The sequence below is a fragment of the Zonotrichia albicollis genome, chromosome 1 (genome assembly GCF_047830755.1).
Source record: "Zonotrichia albicollis isolate bZonAlb1 chromosome 1, bZonAlb1.hap1, whole genome shotgun sequence".
Lineage (NCBI taxonomy): Eukaryota > Metazoa > Chordata > Aves > Passeriformes > Passerellidae > Zonotrichia > Zonotrichia albicollis.
The window spans coordinates 105,255,970-105,278,905 of NC_133819.1; the positions used below are offsets into that span (position 1 = coordinate 105,255,970).

The 22,936-nt window shown below is 40.4% G+C and overlaps 1 protein-coding gene across 11 annotated transcripts in view; it reads left to right on the top strand.

The window, feature by feature from the left end:
* Nucleotides 1–5,041: 5,041 nt before the first annotated feature.
* Nucleotides 5,042–22,936, top strand: part of DLGAP1 (DLG associated protein 1) — a 399,529-nt gene continuing 381,634 nt past the window's right edge. For 9 of the 11 annotated variants that reach the window (XM_074549059.1, XM_074549033.1, XM_074549041.1 and 6 more), the window contains exon 1: nucleotides 5,042–5,314. The gene's annotated coding sequence lies outside the window, so the exon portion shown is untranslated. Of the gene's footprint in view, nucleotides 5,315–6,228; nucleotides 6,367–14,881; nucleotides 14,951–22,936 lie in introns of those variants that run through there. The other 2 variants (XM_074549076.1, XM_074549066.1) reach the window with 2 other exon arrangements.

Below are 22,936 nucleotides of genomic sequence, written 5' to 3' on the forward strand. Positions count from 1 at the left end.
TATCTTACATCTTTCAAAAGAGAGACCCTGCTGAGAAGCCTCTCAAGACAACTTATTTCCTGAGAGAGGTTGAAAGTCACAGGTTTTGTAGAATTATGTGTTTCATAGCCTAGAGATCACAAGAATAGTACCTTCAACAAAGTACTTATCTTGCTTCTAAATCATAAAATAATATGTACATTGCTTTATCATCCATCTTTAAGTGACCAGTTAATAGTCAGTGTGGATGTACAAGGTGAGCTGATGCCTGGTTACCTTTCTCTTTGAGGACACTTGTCATTTAGAAGTCACTCTTTGGGAACAACCACTCTACTCCATGCCTTATTAATTTCTTCATGTTAGTCATTAGGACTGGGGAAGAAATTTACTGCAGCAGTTTTCATAGCAACTAATTAGGTAACATAAAATGAGGCAACCCACAAAATTCATCTACCTAGGACAATACTAATCTTCAGTGCTGCCCAGTAAAATATGACTAACAGACCTGGAATGGCTGTGGTGGATAGTAAATCTTTTCAGCAAAAGACATTTAAAACATTAGGAGAGTAAAAATATTAACAATTAAATTTTCTAGGCAGATGTCTGCTTTGGGGTACTCAGAGAAGGAAAAGAAAGCAGATTTTTTTAGGATGAATGGTTTTGCCATTAATCAGGTTAGGTGTAGAAGCCACCAAAACTGTTATTTTGCCCATATTGTACAAAATTTTAAAACATTGGGGTGTTGGAGGGAGCCCAGAGAAGGGCAATGAAGCTGGGGAAGGGTCTGGAGCACAAGTCCTATAAGTGGCTGAAGGATCTGGGGTTGTTTAGCCTGGAGAAAAGGAGGCTCTGGGGGAACTTCTCTCTCTCTCTACAGCTGCCTGGAAGGAGGCTGTGGGCAGCTGGGGGTCAGTCAGCCTCTTCTCCCACGCAACCCACGGCAGGAGGAGAGGGCATGGCTGCAAGCTGTGCCAGGGGAAACTCAGCTTTGACATCAGAAGGAATTTCTTCACAGAAAAGGTAGTTCAACATCAGAACAAACTGCTCAGGGAAGTGGTGGAGTCACCACCTCGCAGTTGTTCAGGAAGTTACTGGACCTGGGACATAATGTCACGGTCTAGTTGACAAGGTGGTGATCAGTCAGAGGTAGAACTCAATGACATCAGAGGTTTTTTCCAACATAAATTATTCTTATTCTACCCTCACAGCCATGGTCAGATCTTCTTGCCTTGAAGAAATAACAGATGCCCCAACCGCTGAAAACTTAACCCACACGTGGCAAAGCTAAAAATGAACACAGAAACTGGTAGCATCTTCTGCACAGAATACATATTTTGAGTTTGATAGTGAAATTTTATTTTCTGTATGCTCTGACCATGCCTCATCCTTCACAGTTTTCACAGTGCCTTGGTGATGCATGTGCCCAGACAGCTGGAAAACTCTGTGCATTCCAACAGAAACAGCTCTGGATGTGTATGGGTTGTTGTGAGAGTAGGTGGAGGAAATGAAACACTGAGGAACTGAGAGGAAGTCACTGCTGTGCTCTCCATGTTTCAGTTGTTCTGCTAATGCCCAGCCTGGTAAGAAAATGAAAATAAAATATAACAAAAATGAGGTATTGTGGCAGTACTGATATAGATGGCAAAAGTATAGAGGCATGAAAGGTCAGACAGGAGAAGGGATGGAGGGTGATCACATCGAGTACAATGGAGAGTGAACCAAAGTATTTAGACATGAACAATGATGAGGCTATCTACAAAGCTATAGGCAAATATGTATCTAAGCAACATTAATCAAAATTTTCAGCATATCTAAGATGAATTTAGATGCCTCTTTCACAGAAGTTAATGGAAAATACAGATCCTAAAAATCACAACCATTGCTTAATCATAATTTTGTCTGTCTCAACGAACAGCAGATATAAAAATGCATGGTCAGTTATTTGAACTCTTGTGGTAAAGAAAATCTTTTTATGGGTGCTGGCAACCCAGACCTTCACACCTTTACACCTTGGTGGCAGAAGGGTGACTCACCAAGGAAGCACCAGCAGCTGCCGTGGCTGCACGGCTTCACACCGAGACCGGATGGAGCGGTTCTGGCCTTCTCTCCAGCAGAGGGCAGCGATAGACAAAAACTCACTCTATTTTCAGACTGAACATTTTGCAGCGTGGTAAATATCAGCTTTATGGAAGGAGTTCGTTTTAGCGTGTGTATAGTCTAATTGTGCAGTAATGACAGTCATGATGACTTCTTTTACCACCGGTCAAAGCAAAGAGAACTTCCTCCAAAGAAGAGGTGAAAGTGTGAGTATATAGTAAAAGGGCTTTTGCATTTGGGGTCATTTGACAAACTGCAGATGGTTAAAGATATTCCTACTGAACTACCTCACTTCCCCAGGCCATTTAAAAACTTTCCTTTCTGATTCCTACTTTTCTAATCTAAAACCTATTTCGTAACTTTTTTTTCTTTTTTTTTTTTTAACCCGGGCTTTACTTTCTCATTCACCTCCATTCATTTACTTATCCTTCCTGGCACCCCCTGCTTCACAGCCTCTTCTCAGTTTTGTTTGTGCGTGCCATATCTCTCAGAGCCAGGAGAAGAATCTTTGTTCCTCTCTTGGAAATCTTGCCCCCAAACTGCACATCTTCTGAGACACCCGGGAGTACTGGGACTACCAGTGCAGACAAGTGTTAGGCCTAAAATCAAAATAATTAGTGCCTCACATGGACTATCTGCATCATTGTGCAAAACAGCTTGAACTTTTTATTTCTCCAGGATGGACACTTCTCTCGAACTATCAGGAGGGAATTATAACAAGACTTCCCTCTCTTACTCTCTGAAGTCAGACAAACAAGGTGGATCCAGATAATTCACTAAATGGTTTACATTCACATTAGGGAGTGCAAGTTAAAAAAAGGAACAAAAATCTTCATGCTGGGATTTACTTTGAAATCAGATAATTTTATGCACAAATATCTCCTCTTTCCTTCTTAGTCTTCAGTCTTCAAAGGGAGTTGGGTCTACTTCATTTTGGAAGTTTGGATGAAGGCTAAAAATGTGTTATCTGTTTTCATGGCTACCTAGTTCTACTAAGTAATATAATCAACCAGTTTGGCATAAATTTTCATAAACTATCAGACATAACATGACTAACTCTGCTTTTTAACTTCACAGGCCTATGGAAGGCAGGCTAAATCTTCAGGTAATTACACAGCAAATATTACATGAACTCTACTAATTAGGTCCTCACACACCATCATATTTTAAACAACAGATTATGCCAGATTTGAAACTGACTTGAAAACACAGTTTATGATGACAAATCAAAAAATTCTTGTGAAGACATAAGAGCATAGGATAGTGCTGTGTGTACAAACACTGAAGTAAAATAATGAACCCTCCTCAGCTTATTTACCTGAGTTAGCTCAGATTCAGCATCTGTGTTTCAGTTTAGGAACTAAGGGAGTATGTGTACCTTTATTTTATAAAAACAAACTAATTATATGGCTTTAGGGTGCAATTTGGTTTAGCAATGTCATGCTGACTTGATTTACACAATTTAGTAACAACAAATTTAGTCTTTTTTATTTTATTGCAGGACTTCTGGGAAGCCTCAAAGTATTTTATTATCAGCAGCTAAATCCTAACAAGATGGAGAGTATTTTCAGTGATTTCCCTTTTACACCACCTATTACACCTACAATTGAAATAACCTTCAAGAGTTATTTTTAAATAGACTGACCAATTTTTCCCCACTCAATTGGTTGACCACTGGCTAATTAACATAATTATCAACAGATCAGAATTTTGTGTCTTATGCAGCCTGTCAATGCAAACTACAGTTGTAATTAAAAATGTCAATAACACTTCATCCTTTCCTCCTTTTATTACCCCTGAGATATTATCTCTGCCTTATCCGTTACAAACAATAACAAAAAAGTATAAACAGCAAACCTGATATCCCCACCATGTTTTTTTCATGCTTGTCATATAAGAAACCTTTTTCTATGACTAATATTATCTTCTAGTCTATATGTATTACTTTTTTGGTGCAAAAAATAAAACATTAAATACATTTCTCACTAACTTTTCCTGGTTTGGGGCTTAAAGAATCACATCATGAAACCTACTGCTATGACTCACTAGTAAATTTAGGACAATAAGAATAACATGAGCATTCTGTTAGCTCATATTCTATTCTAGCTATTTTGTAAATTGTATGTCAAAATCTCATTTATATGCATACATGCCACTCTACAGCCAAATGATGGATTTAGTATTTACTATTTAGCAAATAAGTGATTTGAGTCACTGTTCAAACACCTTGTAGTAAGCCATACACCGTGGCTGAAATTTAAGTGCCTGTGACTGGACATGCGAGGACCAGGGTGCCTGCACCGTGGCCCGGATAAGCACAGCCTTTTTAACTTTCTGTACTCGCCACCACGAACATTTATAGCTGCACCTGGGGCTCCTACAGACGCCCAGCTCACACTCCGCACCTGCAGCCCCCCGACCCAGAGCGGTGCCGCCCCACGCAAGGACACCGAGCTTTGTGGGGTCCGTCTGTCCTGCCCCCGCCTCCGCCCACAGCAGCACCCCCGGGAAACGCCGCGGCTCCGCTCCCACTGCCCCCGCCCTTCCCGGCTCGGCCGGGACCCCTGGGAGGCGCCGCATCCCAGTCCCACGCGGGGCATCCCCGCTGCCCAGGGGATGCCGCCGGGAGCATTTTTGGGGCAGAAACGTGGAGGGTTTTTTTCAGCCGCTTCCCGAGGGGCTCGGGTAACCCGGGATGCAACGGAGTCCCCTGGGACGGAGGCCCTGAGGGTCTTTCCCGAAGGCATGTCCTTGGGAGCGGGCGGGAAGGGCGGCTGGGCGTGCGGGGCTGGCGCGGAGGGGCAGCCCGGCCGCCGCCGTAGTAAGAGAGCTGCTCCTCCGGTGGTTGGGCTGGGGAGCGCTGGGCTCCTCCTCCTCGTCCCCCCCAGCAGTGCACAGCTAGGCGTGTGACTGACGAGTCTCCCCCCGTCTATCTTTTCCTTTTTTTTCCTTTTTCTTTTTTTTTTTTTTTTTTTGCCATGGGTACACACACCGAGACACGCACATGACAGCACTTGGGTGCCAGCGCCGGTGCATCGCCAGGAGGGCTGTGCTTCACTCCGGGCACGCACACACGCATGCTGCTGCTGCTTCTGCTGCTGCTGCTGGAAGTCTTTCTACACGGGGATTAGCAGCCGCCTCTTCGCTCTCTGTATTTCCCTGTCTCTTTCTTCTCCCTTCCTTCCCTTCCTCCTTCTCTCCCGCAAACGCCTGACTGACGGACGGCGGGCAGGAAAAGGTAAATGCGGGCGTGCTGTTTGCTGACGGTACGGAGGGTGATGGTGTTCGCGGCGTGCTGCGCGGTCCGCCCTCGGCTCGCCGGGCAGCCTGCCTGGCTTGCCTGCCTCGCCTGCCCTCCCGCCGCGCCGGCGGCTGCCGCGGCCGCCGCTCCCCGGCTCTCCGCGGCTCGGGGGATCGGCTTTTGCCGCGAGAGGTTTGGCTTCCCCAGCCCCCGCTCCTGTCTCTTCCCCTGGGCTGCGAGGTGGAGAGGTTCCCCGCTATTGTGCTGTTCGCACTTGGCACCGCGGGTGCGAGCGGGCGGGAGCGCTTAGCCAGGGTTTCGCGGGAGGAGGCTGGCTATTAATTGCTGTCTGCGCGGAAGAGGCGAGCGCTTCCCCTGGCACGGAACCTGGGCATTATTTATTAATCGGGGCAACGGGAGGGTGGCAACGGGAGGACTCGCCGTCGTCCCCGTGTCGTGTTCCCCCTCCCCGTTTGCTGCATCATTCAAATGAGTGATTCTTCGGTGGCCTTGCGTTGCGGGGCACTGTCCCCCCATCCACGGGGATTCTGCCAGCCGCCGTGGACTGCCGTTCTCCTCTGCCCAGGGGAGCGCCCCCTTCCCCGGCGAGCCTGCGGTGAGCGGTGCGGGGGCATCGGCCGCGCCGGCTCCTGCCCCGCCGACCCCGCAGCCCCGTGAATAGTTGTCGGCACTTGCTCGGGCCGAGTTTGTCCCGCGTCCCTCCCGGGCAGGACAAGGACAGCGGGTGGATATTTGCCTCCCCCCTCGACGGAGCCCGCGTGGTGCGGGGATCCCGTGGAAGCGAGAGGTCCGGCGCAGCCCCGCCGAGGGGACCGCGTCCCGCCAGACTGCACGGACCCCGATCCAGACTTCCATCCCCAGAGGAGCGGGTGCCTGGGATCGCGCTTCAAGCCGGCAGGGGAAGGAGGGAGGCGGTGCTGCGGAGCCCGCCCTGCCGGCGCGCTCGGGCAGCCGAGCTCCCCCGCCGCCGCGGGCAGGGGCGGCCGGGCAGGGCAGGGCAGCCCCTCCGCGGGCCGGCCCCAGCTCAGGTGTGCGCATTCAGCGGCTCAGAGCTCCGGGGATCGCCTGAGCAGCCCCCGGGGCGGAGGTTAGAGCGCCTCCGGGAAGGGCAGGCCTCCCTCCGCCGTGCCCGTGCCCATCGCTTCCCGGGGCTCCCCGGGCAGCGGCACCGCCACCGCCGCTCCCCGCTCATGGGTGCTGGGGCAGAGTGGTCCCAGCCGTGCCTGTGCCGTGCCCCTGTTCCTCCTCAGCCGGGAAGCGAGGCATTTAGCGGGGTCTGTTATGTAATTACGGCGCCTTTTTTCCCCCCCTTTCTTCTTGTTGTTACTAAACCCGGCTCAGGATGCCGGCAAGGAGGCGGCTACACTGGGGTTGTTTCTGAAGAAAGCTTATACTTTTATTTGATCTCGGAGAAAAAAAAAAAAAAAGTAGTAATATTTAAGCGCTTTGGTTTTACACATGATTGATTTTCGATTAATCACATCTCCTTATGTAGTTTTCTATACCTGTCAATGGTACCTAGATATGCAGTTAAAGACAGAAAGAAAAAAAAAAAAAAGAGAGAGAATAGTAAGAGATGCAAAACCGTGAGAACTGTAGTGGACTGCATACAAAGTTGGATATTAAAAAAAAAAAAAAGTAGTTCTTTAACTTACAGCCAACTTACAAGTGAAAGGTAGGTGTGCTTACAGGCATGGTGTATACTCAGCTTGTTGTACTGGATTGTATTTCAGTCTTAATGCAATTTTAAAAAGGCAACACTAATTTCTCCTCCTATGTGGATCCAGTGTAGATGCTTGAGGTATTTCCCCGCCCTGAAAAGTCATTGTGAGTTTGAGCATTGTTCACTGATCCAAGAGATCCAGAAATCTATAGGGTGCATATTGAAAGACAAATAGGTTATATATTTGCAGATCAAATTACTGCTGATAGTAATGATTACATGAGAATTGGGAATAGTTAATGGCAACAACACAATTCCTTGTTTTCTTCTGTCACACTTACTTGTCTGTCTGATACTGCATATTTCAGATAACTATAATGTAGGTAACTAAATTATGTATTTCAATTAGGTAACTATTTAAATTAGTATGAAACAATTAAAACACATGGGAGCAAAATATGCTCTTTTTTAGGGAGCTTATCAAGTACTTTAAAGGGCATAGTAGTATTTCATTATCTATATATATATCCTTCTGATTTAAAGTTTTCTTTTACTTCACCATAACTTTATATAGTATAATTCAAGGCTTATTCTGTCTGTCTCTTGTGGGATTAGCTCTTGGAAGCATATCAATCTAATCTCTGTGTGTTAAGCCTTGCAATGTTTTTTTCTGTAAAGGTGGTGCATCTCAGTGCAGCTTTGGCTAGTGATGTTTCCACCTGAAAATACAAAAAGAACTGCATAAATAATTAATGAGATAGTGTAGTAAATGAAGGTAATCCCACACCGAGGAAGAATTAATGGAATTTTTCATTGTCATTTTCACCCTGATCTCATACCATACTGTAATTAAAATCTTTACCCAAATTGTAAGAGACAGATGCAGTGCCCTGAGACTGGCATTGCTGTTTTAAGCAGATGAGATTTCAAGGTACTTTAAAGTAAAAGTTTATTCAGCCCTTAATCTCAGTAACCAAACTTAATTTTTACTGCCTCAGTTGTATTATCTCTCAAGATTTAAGAAAGCTATTTTTGTCAGGGGCACGTAATTAATACTTGTTCTCCTCTTATGCCAAATTTTGCACTTGTGCATAAAGCTCATCCAAAGAAACCTGAAAAGTGGATCTCCATGGTAACGAGAGAGAGATTGAGAGCAAGAGAGAGAGGATTTTCTCCCTCACCATAGGTCAAGACCAGACGCCTACCCATTCCTTAACTTGTAGCAGCCTTCATTGGCACCTTCCCCTCTGTGCTTATTTTGCCTCCTGGGGTGTGCTTTTACTGGTGCCTCATACTTCCAGAGTGAGGATGATGCTACGCTGGATGAGCTCAGCTTCTGTGTTTCTCCCTGCCCTAATCCTCCCTTCTGCTTGCATCGTATTTGCTTGCTTCTCTACCTATATGATTTTACTGTGGGATTTTGGGAAATGGTTTGTTTTCCCCATCAGATTGTCGTTTTGAAGACCTATCTTGTCACTAAATCTGTGTAATAGCTGAGCAAACCTTACTCATTAGTTCTCTTCAGATGAAAGTTGTGTTCATCTCTGTTTCCCCTATTATTTGTCTGTGCTGGTTTTGGAGTTTTATTGTTTCATAGCAGTAAAAGCTGTCTACTTCTTCTCACCTGGGAGCAGGGCTGAGTTTAATTTTTTTCAGTCAGCATGTGAGATGTGATACCAGAATTACTGTTTAGAGATGTTCAGCATAGAAAGCCTTTATCTTTATTTTTCCTTAACTCTGTCATTAGAGAGCAGCAATGTGGAACAATTGTTGTCTTTGAAGAACTGTCTACCTAGACTGCCTGTTTCAAAGGTGAGATGAAGTGATGAACACATTTCATTCTAGATGATCCTGTAGCCAGATACATAAAACTTTCACCGAGGAATGTAACATGTTTTCTATTTCCATTCTCCTTTCTGTACTCAGTTTTCGTAGCTACGATCTCATGAGAGGCTACCAAATGGCTCCCTTAGGCTGCTGGTGCACCAGGTCTCTGGGCATATTTCCAGCTCTTTTGCCTTTCCCTGTGACATATCTTGGGATAATTTGAAAACATCTGCTAAAGCAACTATCGTAATATAAGACAGCAGTCATCATTTGTCACTGAGCAATATGTCATTTGTGGCTCTCTAATTGGAAGACAGATGCTGATGCTGACTTTGGCCTTCTTAAATTGTCTAGTTGGCAGATTGTCTGTAGAAACACTTTGCAGTGCTTTGAAATCACAGAGTGTATTTCTACTTTTCTGTATCTCTGTGTTTCTTAAAGAATTGCCTGTGCCATTTGAAAATCTGCAAATCTGCTCAAGAAACCATAGTCATAGCAGCTAGTACATTCATAATCTGGCTTTCCAAGTAAATTTGACTTAATGCATCCCTCCAGTGTCTTCTGGCTAGGTGAAAGCCATTTTTAAATGGTTGCCCGAGTAGCTTTTTCTTTGCCTTTGTCTGTGAGCAATTTCTGATTTCTTGCTGCCGGATGCCCTGTCCCTGTATTGGTGGCATTTCAATGAATTTCACTCATTCCAGTTGTTTCCCTCTTTTTGAAAATTTAGCGTCACCTTTAACTAACTAAGGAGGTTCTTCATCTTCTGATTTCTTATGCTAAAGAAACTAGGGATCTGAGAATTGAAGTTCCATCTCTGTGAAGGAAATGTCCACTTCTAGATGCCTAGATCCAGGCGTTGAATCTCTGTTGCCATGGTTCAGGTGACTGAAGCAGGTCACAACACCATGTGCCATCACCTCATAACTCAGATCATAATAAAGATCTCAGTAGTTAGAGTTGGTGTCTTATACCTAGAAGGTGCTTTTTTAAGCTTTGTGGGTAAATTTGGAATGTAGGTTGCAGTAGCTTGAGTTGACTTGCAACATCTTACTGGTTTCAGCATCTTAATATCTTGATGCGTTGACTCTGCTGGATCAAGTCAAGGATTTCTTAATTTTTTTTTTCTGTTGTGGAAAAAGAAAATAAGAGGGTGAGGATCCCCAAAAACTTTGTCCATCAGTTGTGCTTGAAAGCACAACAATTGTTCTGGGTGTACATCCTTGCTGAAGGTATTCCAAGGAATGTGCTAATAGGATGGTAGCTGAGTTACTTTTTCAAAAGAAGGGAGTTTTTTTTCAGCCAGCTTCCTGACTGTGACTTCAGTTGCGAATTCTGTGCTTGTTCACACTTTCTTCCCATGTGTCTGTTTAGTTTTGCAGGTGGAGCAGGGTAATGTATCGGACTGGAGGTCAATAACAATAAGAGACGATGACTGGCAGTCTCACCTACCTTTGTCATGGTAACTCCAGTTTTAGCAGTGTGCATCCAGCACTGAAAGTCTACACTGAGAATTGCTCTCTCACTACTGCTCTCTGTGGTTTTTTTGTCTTGTCATCAGGGAAAAAAAAAAAAGAAAAAGGAAGAAAACAATTAAAGAAGGGTGGATATGAAATCAAGGTGTCTGCTTTGTGGTAGTGGTCTCAACAATATCTTTTAATTTATAGCTGGTCAACAGACAGGGTGCAGTTGCCTTTGTCCAACCAGAAGTATTGAGAGTCAGTATGCTACATGGGTGCAAGATGTCCCTCAAATGTGCAAAGTGTGTGAGAATCTCTATCTTCTTTTTGTCCTGCAGCAGGAAGAATGTTGGAGTCCCTGCAGCATGCTATTCACACAGGGTGCCCTTCATTTCATGGTTCATAGAGGAATGAAGCTTCTGGTTCTGTGGTGCTGAAACTGCATTGGTGCAAGTGTTTCACTAGAGATGCTTCAGAGATCCTTTGCTCTCATCAGTCTGTGTCTTCTGGCTAGCTATGGGTTGGGCATAATGCTCAGGGCATGGTTTGGTTCTTTAAAGGTGTCACCTGTTGTTCTCATGTTACATCTGGTGTTGCATCCATAATGTTGTAGGGTTTTGCTTAACTGCTTAGCTCTCTCTCTTCTTTTTGTTGGTTTTTTTTTTTTGTTGTTGTTGTTTTCTTTTTTTTTTTTGCTTGTGAATGTAAGTTAGAACATCACTGTTACCAGATCCCCTTTTCTAAGAATATACCATAGGACTGGATCTGAGCAGCCTGATCCACTGAGAAATGTGCTTTCCCAAGATGGGGACTGGAATTAATGATCTTTAAGGTTCCTTCCAAGCCAAACTATTGTGTGGCTCTGTGATATTCCTCACTGTTCCTTCTGACAGATTATTACTTCCAGATAAGTGCTTATCACCAAATTTATATACAATTTTGTAAATAATATTGATGAATATCCCAATGGAGCTCTTTAGTGGCAGTGAGATGGCAAAGTAGGATTAAAAGAGAAAAAAATCACCAAGGAAGGAATAAAGGAGGTAGAATTAAGAGAATTAATTGTTATTTCATATAAATTAAGTATTGTAAACATTGTCAAAACCTTTTAAGTTAAAAATTAGTGACAATTCTGCAATTTCATTAATGGAAAAACTCTACAATCATAAAATGTAATTTTTGAGAAGATGATTACAATTTTTTTCTGAGGAAAATATCCCAAATATTCAGATGGGATCTGTTTTTTTGTAACAGCAACAAAGTAGGGCTAGTGATTACTAGATTAGTGATACTTTGAATAATATCATATGTATATCATTATGTGAAATCAAGTACTCTAGAAGAAAAAATGCGGTGTCTGTTTAGGAAGCACTGTAAATTTTAGTGAAAAGGGTGGATTTCTTAAAAATTATGATATGGATATCTACATGATAAAATAAACTTAAGTGGAATTATAAACTGGAGGTGAAACCTTTTGCTCACACATTTGGATCTCACTCTTCTTGAAAAAGAACCAGTGCAGATTTCTTTTCTTAGCAACAACAACAACCAAAAAAAGATAAACAAAAGAAACAACTACTGATATTGCACTAGGAGAGACTATTAAATGGTATTCAAACAAACTGGCTGTCCTGTTAAAACAAAAAAGTTTTTATTTCCTGAAATAATAGAAGCTTGTGTAAAAATTATGGTTGTATCTTTCACATTGTTTTGTTTTTGGGTTTTTTGGGCCAGGACAACTACTTCAAATACGACATTCTTTGTAGAGCTGTTTCAATTTCTGTGTAGTGTCCTTTACTGAGTTGCAGTGGCATGGTAGTTGACAAGCATTCACTTCTCCTTGGATAGAAATGTTATTTGGAGTTTCTGTGCGTAACCTGCAAATCTCTGTGGTGTTTCTTTTCATACTGTGGTGGTGTGTGGGCTGACTTCCATAATTATTTGTGTGTTGTTCTATATCTCTCTGGCATGATATAAATGTCCCTACTGGGAATCTTCATGCTGTGTTTTGAAGGCAGAATTATACAGCAGAATTATATATGAACAAAAGCTAAGTAAGAGGACATTCTGCAGGATTCAAGTACTTTGGTCATTTACAAAGCAGATAGTACCTGACGTACTTCTAAATCAGTTCAGTGTGCTGTAAAATAATTAATGTGTTATGTTTTTTTTGACAGAATCGAGGCAAAATATGAGAGTATACTGAAGTTCTTGACCTGATCCTTTGCTCTTTATGCTAACTGGCATTTTGAGCATGAACTGCAGGAGCAGGCTGTCTGCCCTCTATGAGATGTTAAATGTTCAGCACCAGTTGGTCAGGCCCATATTGGAGTTTTTTTAATGTGAAAAAATGCTGAAATGCAGCAGCAACACTTCTGTGTGTTATACTTGTAGAACCCTTCTGAAGACACAAATATTTGTGAAGAGATTACTCAAGGGTCACAGCATTTCCACAGGACATAGGAGAAATGAATTGCATTGTGTTTCTTTATTCTAAATTTCTAGTCCCTCTATGACAACACACAGCACAGCATGGTGAGAGAAAGAGGAAGGTTCATCTCTGCTCATTTCACTTTCTTTTGGAACTAAAAAGAAATTTTGCATACAATGAGAAGAAAAATTTCCAGTAATCAATTTTTCTAGCATACTTTGTGCATTTATAGAACTCTTTGACTTGTTTTTACCATTTAACCTTGTCTGTTTTTTCTTTGAGCTGCTGTAGGATCAAAAGTAGCTGGTCCATTTTCCCAAGGACTTGCTGTCTCTCTAAGAATAGAGAAACTAATATATAGGAAAGTCTACAAATGTACATTTTATTTGTTAAAAAGCTTCAATATTTTTATTCTGTAATGGTGTCATGGTAAAGTTTATTTTCATGTTTAAAATACTACATAATTCAGAACAAATGCTGCCAGTGATCTGTGCACAGTTCCCAGGGATCTCTGTGCAGTGTTTCCCTGATGAAAGAAAAAATGCTTCAACCTGAGGATACTGCAGAAAAACCCAGTATTTTATTTCATTGCAAATGGGATACTGATGAATAAATTGTATGTGGATCTTTTTTTTCTTGGTTTAACTGTGATTCTTGTATGTTTGTTTTTATTCAGAGCTGGCATCATTGATTATTTGTGGTATAATTAATTAATTTATGGGTTTTCCAGATCTAGTTTAGCCTTTCTGGCTTTGTTAGCATACAGAGTCCTTGCAGCTGATTTATGCATGGGTTTGAACAGATGCTGATTGAGGCAGTGTCCTGGTTTTGAGCAATTTGGTTTGTGGGTTTTTTTACTGTTTTGTATTAAAATATGAACATCGCGTTGAGCCTGGTTTTACGTGCACATGAGAGCCTTGTGTTACTGTAGAACATAAATTATTTCAGTTTTACCTGATGATTTTGCCTTAACGTTTAGTCTAACCATAAACTGCTCTGAACTCATCTTTCCTGCCATATCCAGCTCGTGGCAGCTACTGCCCACGTTAGCAATATGCTTGATAAATGTGGAGTACCTCTTCAGGCTCACATATGCTTTGAATTTAGGTTTACGTCAGGATTGATTTTTTGATGGGGATTTTTTTTTCCTCAACCACAGGGATAACACAAATGAGTGAGCGAGTTCCCTTTAAACTCCCTTGCTCTTGATGTTGATCTCTCCTTGCTCTTTGGTTTTGTAGGGGAGGCTGAAGAGAAGCTGAGATTAGCTATTCAGGCACATGGGACACTTTAAAGAGGTTCTGTTGCCTTTCTGGTGGGAGCAATGAGAACTTCAAGGAGGAAAGGTGAATTCCATTCTTGAAGGTGTTGAAGGCAGTAAGTACACTCCTCACTCACATCTCAGGGCTGAAGAGGCCACTTCAGCTATTGTCATCAGTTGGCCTGCAGAACAGGAATTTATGGACCTGGTGGGTTAAGCCAGCAGTGGCGCACAAAGCCCAGGTCAGCCAGATCCGAGGTGGTGCTCACTTGGCTGCACACAGGGCAGACCCTGCTGTCACAAGTCTGCTTCTCAGGAGCAGTCCCTCACTGGGTGTGTTTTTAGGCACATAGACATAATGTCTATCATTTCTGCACAGTCATGGTGACTGGACAGAGTTTTGGGGGCACCAGTGTCACAGTTACGCTGCACTTGTATTTTTGATAATAATAAGCACCCTCTCTTCTTGGTGAAGGAAATAGCATTGATGCAGGCAGATGCGTGCCTTCACATAGGGTATGTAGCCAATATGTTGTTTAGTATACCATGTTATATGGCTGAATAAATAAATACAAGATGCCTATAATAGATCTGAATTGCAAACTCTAATATGATAATGCTTTTCTCACCACTAGCAGAGCTCAGTAATTTATTACTACAATTTGGTGTCGTGGATATGATTTATTCTATTTTAGTGGATGCAAATAAATTGCTTTACATTTGTGTAGTAATTTATTACTCAAAGCTGAATGCATGCTTTGTGTGATACTGACATTCTTGGAAAAATTACATTTATTTTGTTTGTGTGTATTTTAGGAGGGGGAAAAATAATTTTTTCAGCATATACTATTTAACAATCATCATATTTAATTCAGCAGTCAAGAGGACAAGAACAGTTCTTGATCCAGTTGAAATTCAATGGCAAATTATGCTGGAGCCAAACGGAGTCCTCCCAACCTCTGATACTAAACCTGTATGTAACCCAAATACTCCATCACTTTCCAGTTTGTTCACCTGTAATATGATTTTTTTATTAAGCTAAGCTGCCTGCTGTGTGTTTTGTGTTGGAAAAAGTTAAGCCACAGTATTAGAAAGAAAATGTTTAAATACATTGATCAGTATGTGTGCTGCACATCTTATCTGTTTAAAATAGATGAATAATGAAAAAAAATTCATTTTGCTTCCCCCTTTGAATTTGCAGCTTAGTCATAGATTGTTGCCCACAATTTTATGGAGCCTAATCATGTAGTCCTTTTTTTAATAGATTCCATTATTATCATTATAATATACCACCTAAAGTAAGTAAATTAATTCAATGGAGTCTCTCTAGAGCTAAGTTTGTGTGTGTGCTGGAAAATTAAGTGTGGCAAATGTAGTATTAATGGTTATTTTGTTAAGCATTTTCTTAGAGTTTGCATGGACATATTTTAAGAAGTAGGATTAATTTTTTTGTATTTATTGCTAGGTCAAATACTTTTTGAAAGTAGTATGAAATTAGTCATGTTTCATCTAACAACTACTTTTAACTAATTCTGCTTGTGCTGCTAAAAGTGTAATTAAACAAAATATATACTGAACAAAAAAGATTGGGGAAAAAAAACCCCTCAAACTCTGTATTTTAACTAAATAGACCAGATGACCAGATCTTATTCCTCTTTATGCTCCAACTGGATAGCATCAATAGAAAACAGAAATTTATTTGCAGTAGAGTTTATTTCAGTAGAAGCAAAGTGTAGAGAACTGGGTTTGTGACCAGTGTGTTTACAGGGAGGTAAGTGGGATGAAAGCAGGAACGGATTTGACTTAATGCTAGATTCAAGTAGGTGGAAATGTGAGTAACATAAAGCCAAATGAAAACCTGTTTTTCTTATGTAATTTCTTTTTTTCAGTATCTGCTATTTAGAGATTTTTAAAATTTGCCTCACCCTGGACTGTTTGGATTTTGGGGTTTTTTTGAGGAAGAGAGGGGTAGGAGTTAAGTATCTGGATAATGGAACATTTAGCAACTGTAGGGAAAAAACCCAGACAGACAAAAAACCCCAAAACAAGCCAACAGAAAACTCAAGGTCTTCACTTAAGAATAGCTTCCTTAGCTAATTGAGGAATGAATTTGAATTTTAGGACCCTAAGGTTTAGTACATAGCTCATGAAGCCTCAGAATAGTCCATGAGTAAAGCAGGAGCAGAATGTGTGTATGAAATGTCTTAATGCATATCACAACTGGCAAATCATTTGTGGAGGTCAGAACACAGTAATACATGAGATATGTTCTCTCTCTCCTCCTCAGTGACCTATACAGTATTGCCATTCCTGTTGCAGTAATAACATTGTCATTATTTTTTTGGCAATAATGAGTCCTAGTTTAGCAAGGAGAAATGAGTTCATAGGAAAATTGTTTTACATAACAGAAAATAACATCACACTGAAGTAGTACAGTTAATTTGAGAGTTTTCCTTGCACACTTTGTTGCAAATGAACACATAATTTGAATTAATTTTATAACATGATGATGATGTATAACCAAGGACAAAGAATAAACAATTTAAAGTTATGCTTTTATATTTGCAAATATTTACACTTTTTATTTATATTACCAGTTCCAAATGCATTTGCTGTTTCAGATATGATAAATAGACTTCCTATTTTCAGACCATGTCTGGTAATACAAGTGAAAATAGCACAGTAATTTGGAACTGTAATATTGAAAAAAAGCTACAATCCGAACAAAATTGTAACATGCTGCATATTCCCTAAATAATTACATAGTAGATGAAGTCAAGACAGATTAAAATATGTTTGTAGTTCTAAATTATAATTAATTCTCCTTTGTATTTGGCCAACAGTCTGAATTTCAATTTATAATAACCTTTCCAACTATCCTGTAAGGTCAAACATTATTGCAAGCTTTTTCTGGCAGAGTGATATCTTTTGTGCCAGTCACAGTTCAAGGATCTTGTGGACAGAGCTCTTAGATATAGGGTTTAGTTTTAGGTAGTCCTGCAGGGAGCTGGTCTTGATGATCTTTATTGGTCCCTTCCAGCTTGAGATATTCTGTGATCTTAGATTGGGCAACATCAGAACACACTTTGAAATGAAAAGCAGACTTAAACAGCTCCAGATTTCAACACCTTCAGCAGGGTGTGCAAAGAGAACCCTGTCTGTAATCCAGCATAGCCTGGTGAAGCCTCTAATGTATAGACATATAATTTTTATTGTTAAAAGCATCTCATGATTGAGCACCTCTAGAATAATCCATAGAAGCCTGATCTGCTGCTCACTGAAGCCTGTGGCTCACACTGTGATTGTAATGTCTATCATTTCCTTAAGCAGGCACTGAATTGTGTCAATACATAAGCACAAAGATCACATCTCTTTTTTTTTTTTTTAATTTGAGACCTGCTGGGATATTGGCACTTCAGAATGTTATCTCCTAAATGCTTTGCTTTTCCACATGAATCATTTGAAAGGCAGACTTTATACTGCTACTTGGTCTTCTTTCTATGTGGTTAATATTTGTAGGGGCTTAGACATTGTATGTGCACAAAAATGACACTTTTGAAGAGACAAAAAAGGCTATACAAGTTCAAAAGTGTGAATATGCATGGATAACTGAAATCCTACTTTAGGCTTGACTTCTTACATTGTAGACAGATATTCCAGGTTTCTTTCAAAGAAAAACTTAATCCCCACTTGGTAAACCTGCACATAGCCTAGGTTTTATCTGTCTCATGTTAGATATATGTGTAGTACTTAACAGAGGTCGAAGGACTGCATGAGATCATCTAAGCTGACTTGAATTTTATATACAGAGGATGGAAACTGGCAGTTAAGCTAAATATTGGAAGATGAAGACATTATTTCTCCCACTAAAGATTTGTAGTCGTCAAGACTGTCAAATTCATTTGTATGTCAATTACAGTTTCAGAGGTGAAAAGTCAGGCTGCTTTTTAAGACAAGTTTTTCTAATTAGAGTAATGAATGTTTGATTAATATTCCATTAGTAATATATGATAATTATACCATGATGGGCTGTCACTTTAAGTACGTACAGGGTAAGATCACGGATGCATTTTTATGTTGTTATGCCTTTGTCAGCTTTAGTTCCCATCAACAGTCAGCTTTATGCAGATGCTCACTGAAATATTTCAGAAATACGTTTTGTCCTTAAGCCTGTTAAATGATGCTACACGTCTGCTTTGTGGGTCAATGCCTATCTCTTGCTTTGTTTAACATTTCGTCAGGGCTCTACGCTTTGACATTCACTGATTGAGCTTGCAGAGAGAAACTTCAATATTCAGGAAATGTAGTGTGTGAGGAAAATCCTGATTACTAACTGTGAATAAATCCAAATCAGGAAATAAGAGCAACTGCATAGAACTATGGTGGAAAATCTTTGGAATTCTGGAGGTTCAAAACATTTCCTTTCAGTCACAGGTTTTGTAGAGATGCATGCAATTAATACTCAGAATCTTTGAGTTAATATCACGTATCTCCCTAAGGGTGACAGTGACATTCAATGTAGCTCTGAGGGATGAGAGCTTACAGTGCTTCCCAGTGAGCCTCATGGTCTTCTTCACCTTTTATAGCAGCTCTGGCACTCATTGCTGACTGTGGGCATCCTGGTGTATGAGGCATATTAAGAGGGAATGGGGGAAAAACAACTGGATGTGATGCTACAAATTGCCTAGCAGAATGCTGGAGCAGCAGACAGGGACTGTCTGGGTGCACATCTGACCCAACTCTGCTTTTTTTCTCCTTGCATTGTTTTCCATTCAGCCCAGATCAGAAGACTATTTTCTTTGTACTGCAACCTTTACATTTGGCTAGAGCTTTCTTTCACAGTTGAAGAAAGGAAACCTAATTGATGCTGGCATACATGTTTATATGGGCCATGTGTTAATTATCCAGGGTTGCAGATGAGCAGAGACATTCTCCAGTTGTGTGTGTGCATGCTGTAGTGTATATAGGAACAATTGCAGTATTTGAATATTTCATTCATTCGGCACTGAATTAAGTTTTTTTTCAACACTTTTGATTATGAAACATTTTTATGATAGTAAGTAATGTATTTTTTAAACTTAACAGGACTACTTTTTTTTTTTTAATACTATCATGTAAGGATACAAGATCACAAAAAGTGAAGAGCTATAGTGCAATGTGGTCTGACTCTTGGAATAGTAAAGGAATGAGTTACTGTGGAGGACTGACGCCCTTTTTGTGTCCAGCTGCAAATCTGTGAGAAGAGCTTTGCAATTAGCTTTTGTAAATACTAGCTGACAGCAGAGGAGGGTTTGAGACTTTGGTTTCCTGGGCTCCACTCCAAGTTCTGGAATGAAATACACTTCAGTGACAGCATATCTCCCTGCCCCTGTCTCATCTGTCTCCCCTAGCCTGACTACTTTGTCTCCTCATCTTGACTCATGTTAGTTCTGTGGGCACCATGATTCTTACCACCCTTTTTCTGCATTATGGTGAATGCTACCTCTGTCATCCTTTCCATAAACTATGGATGGAGGATAGAAGGCACTGGAAACAGTACATTTTAATCTCATTTTTAGCACTCATGCAGTTGTGCCTCACTGAACAGCAATAAGCAATGACAAAGTCTCTTACTCATCTGCAGATTCAGGTGTGTTCGGTGACTGTTGCAGGGGGAACATGTTCTGTGGGACAGGGGTACAAAGAGGAGTTTTTTTTCAGCTTCTAATGTAACTCCTGTTGGGTGAGATGAAAGAGCAGATTTCTAAGGCCATCTTTTTGTAAGTTTTATTGCTTTCAAGCCAGAATAATGTTGTTGCCCTATTTTTAAAAATGGGAGCGGTAGCTGTTCAGTGAGATATTTTTAAGAATTTAACTTCAACAAAACTTTTTTTTAAAACTCATGTGCGCAGATGTATCTCAGCTAAACTTCTAAAAAATTTTAACAACTCTGGACAGCTCAGGCATTTTCAGTTCATTTGTAACTCAGATTACTCAACATTTTTTATTTGAACAAAAGCAGTTAAACTGGATTCAGATCAGTCTATGTGTGCAGTAGCTGGGTCTGAAGACATGAAGCCCATTGCCATCTAAGGTGGATTTTTTGTTTATAGGGAAGATTGTTTTACCAGGAACTTCTTGGTAGGATATCATGGGTGACTCAGGATTGTGCAGAATCTCTCTGCCACTGATACAGAGCTGCTTTCAAGGACAGTCTGCAGAGTCTATAACTTAGCAGTGGACGATGGTAACTACCCATAGGAAACTTGAATCCAGAGGTAGAGCTGAAAAGTGCTTTGATGGACATGGGAGCAGGAGAAACTTGGCCAGTAAGGGCAATTTTGAGTTGTTGTTAACAGGAGTTACCAGGACTTTTCAGAAAAAAAACTTCTCATGGCAGTGAGCCGAGAAATTGAGATCCTAATGCAAAAGCAATTAATTAGGATTGTTTGGGGAAAAGATGACATAGCTGTTTGGAAAAGCACTGTTAGATGGGTGAATGTGACCTTAGAAATCAACTGATGTGCTCAGTTTTATACCCATTAAGTATTCCCAACAACAGAGGAGATTTTGCTTTAGAGATGTCCCTTGTAGAGTTGTACACTCCTTGATACACCAGCAGAAAACAGCACAGGGATTTCCACGTTATTGGGAGTAAACTGGCCTTGTGACAGGAAGCACTTGTAATTCTAGAGAATGTTCAGTGAATAGATTCACTCTTACTAAATACTGCTGTTTCTTTGTCGAATTTTATTGGAGAAACTGTTTTATTGGAAACAGTGCCCAAAAGGATAAGGGATCCGCTAAACTGCTTGCTGGTTGCTGTGTTGTATACTGGACTTCAATATGGTGACTATATTCATCATCAGCTGATATAGCCTCAATTTTTTAGTTTTCTGATGCCAAATTATGATCTTTTTGTTTTAATTCCTGCTAAAACACTAGTGTTCTTAGAACAGTGCTATCTTAAGTTTGTGCTGGTAGCTTCATCTCTTCATATATTTCCTTATTTTCCCAGTTAAAAATGTTTTTTTAAATATTTATTTAATTTTCTGTGGTTTTGTTGTAGTAAATATATACTTGAAATCTGCTTAAAATGGTTTTAAAGAATTTAAATTCTCCTTTAATCTTCGTTAGTAGTTGAACAGAAGCATTCATTAACTTGATTTGATCAGATTTGTGCTCCTTAGTGCAATGAAATCAAATGTAATCTAACATCAGCTTCTTTATATAGGATGAGTAATGAGATTGTAATTTTTAAAGAATTATTTTAGCTTTTATTTTCCATTGCAATTCTTTGGACAAAATTTATGTATGTTGCTCACATTTTAGAGGCCTTTTGGTAGAGAGTGCAGTTTATTCGATGGCTAATATTAAACCCACTTTTCTTTCCCATCTGCACCATATAAATATTATTCTTCTTCAGCATCACCGTATTTCTCAAATTGTATTCACAACTAAGGTACTCTCTTAATGGTGACACCAAACACCCTGTGTAGTTCAGTGTCTTGAGCTAATACTAGTGCTATCTGTAAACTAATATTTCCTGTATTCTCAGCTGAAAAGCTCTGGAACCTTGTATGTGGTGTGTGGGAAACTGTGCTTAGGGATATTTTTAATGCTTATCCCTTTATTCTGCATTAGTACTGCATCATAGAAGCAATAGCTTGGGGAAAAATACTCCTGCTCAGCTGACAATTCAGGAGGTGTTGCTGTCCCTCAGAGAAAAGATTTAATTATGTCTTTTTCTTTAGGCTTTACTTGGATTTGTGTGCTCTCTGGTGCAGAAGAGGATATGGGTCTTTTTCTCCTGTGGCAGATAACCCATTAAATGTACCTGATACAATTGAAATAGCTGTTCAAAGAAGAACCAATTCTTGTCCAGTTAATTATGGCTTTTTGATGTGTCATTTATTTGAGTGTCTTGTTTCTGACAGCTCAGAGGATGTCTGTTTTTATTAACTGTGGGTGTGGCACATTGCAACAGAGGGAAGTCAGCATTGCTTGTTTTCCTTGATGTTACAATGCTCCATTAATAATCTCATATTTTAACAGTATTATTTGGTTATAAACTGATTTTATAGAGGATTAAACTATGCTCTTGCTGATAATAAATGGATTTTAAGCTTCAGCAAATAATATAAATTTAATGTAATTTGACAGATCCTAACACGGGTTTCAAACAAGCCCAAATCAAGTACCTTTGTGATCATTTTGGTGGTTCCTTTGTGGCATTGAAACTATTGTTCTTTCATAATCACATCTTGTTAAGGACCATAAACAAGTTAACTCTGTTCATTTTACATCAAAATAAACTTTGAATATTTAATACTCCTGTGTCTTTCATATAGCTACAAAAGACTTTTGCAAAAATATTGGGTGAAAATTCCTGCATGTTAAGCAACTGCATGGAAATTATGACCTATTTTCAGATCCTTTTTAGGCAAATGATAAGATGGATAAAATGCATTTGGAACTAGTATAGGAAAATGGTTTATTACAGTAACTGTGTAATGATAAGGCTTGGGGAAGAACTGATATATATGGGAACTTGAATGATTTGTTTAAATTCAATGGATTCCAATTTTTCTTCAATTTGAAATGCTTATGTCTCACAGTTATTCCTGTAGACCTTTTTACAAGAATGCTTTAAGAAGGATAGTGACTTGGGTTTGTATCTACTGCATGCAGAATCAAATCAAGAAAAAAGTGGTATTTTTTCCTACAAATGCATGTTATCAAATATTCAACAGGACTGTTCTTGTATAAAGCATTTGACTGTTGGAAACCATTTTTGTGTTGTTGATGTGGTTTGTATCCAGTGACTTTTAGACTTGGTAATGTGGAGTTGTGTTGGAAGCTGTGACCTGGGTTAAAGCCCACCAGAACAGCATCTCTTATTCTGGGCCACTGTGGCCAGAGGGTCCTGCCCTGGGACCATTGCATTTGGTGGCCAGAAACTCGTTAGTTCTTTCCTTTC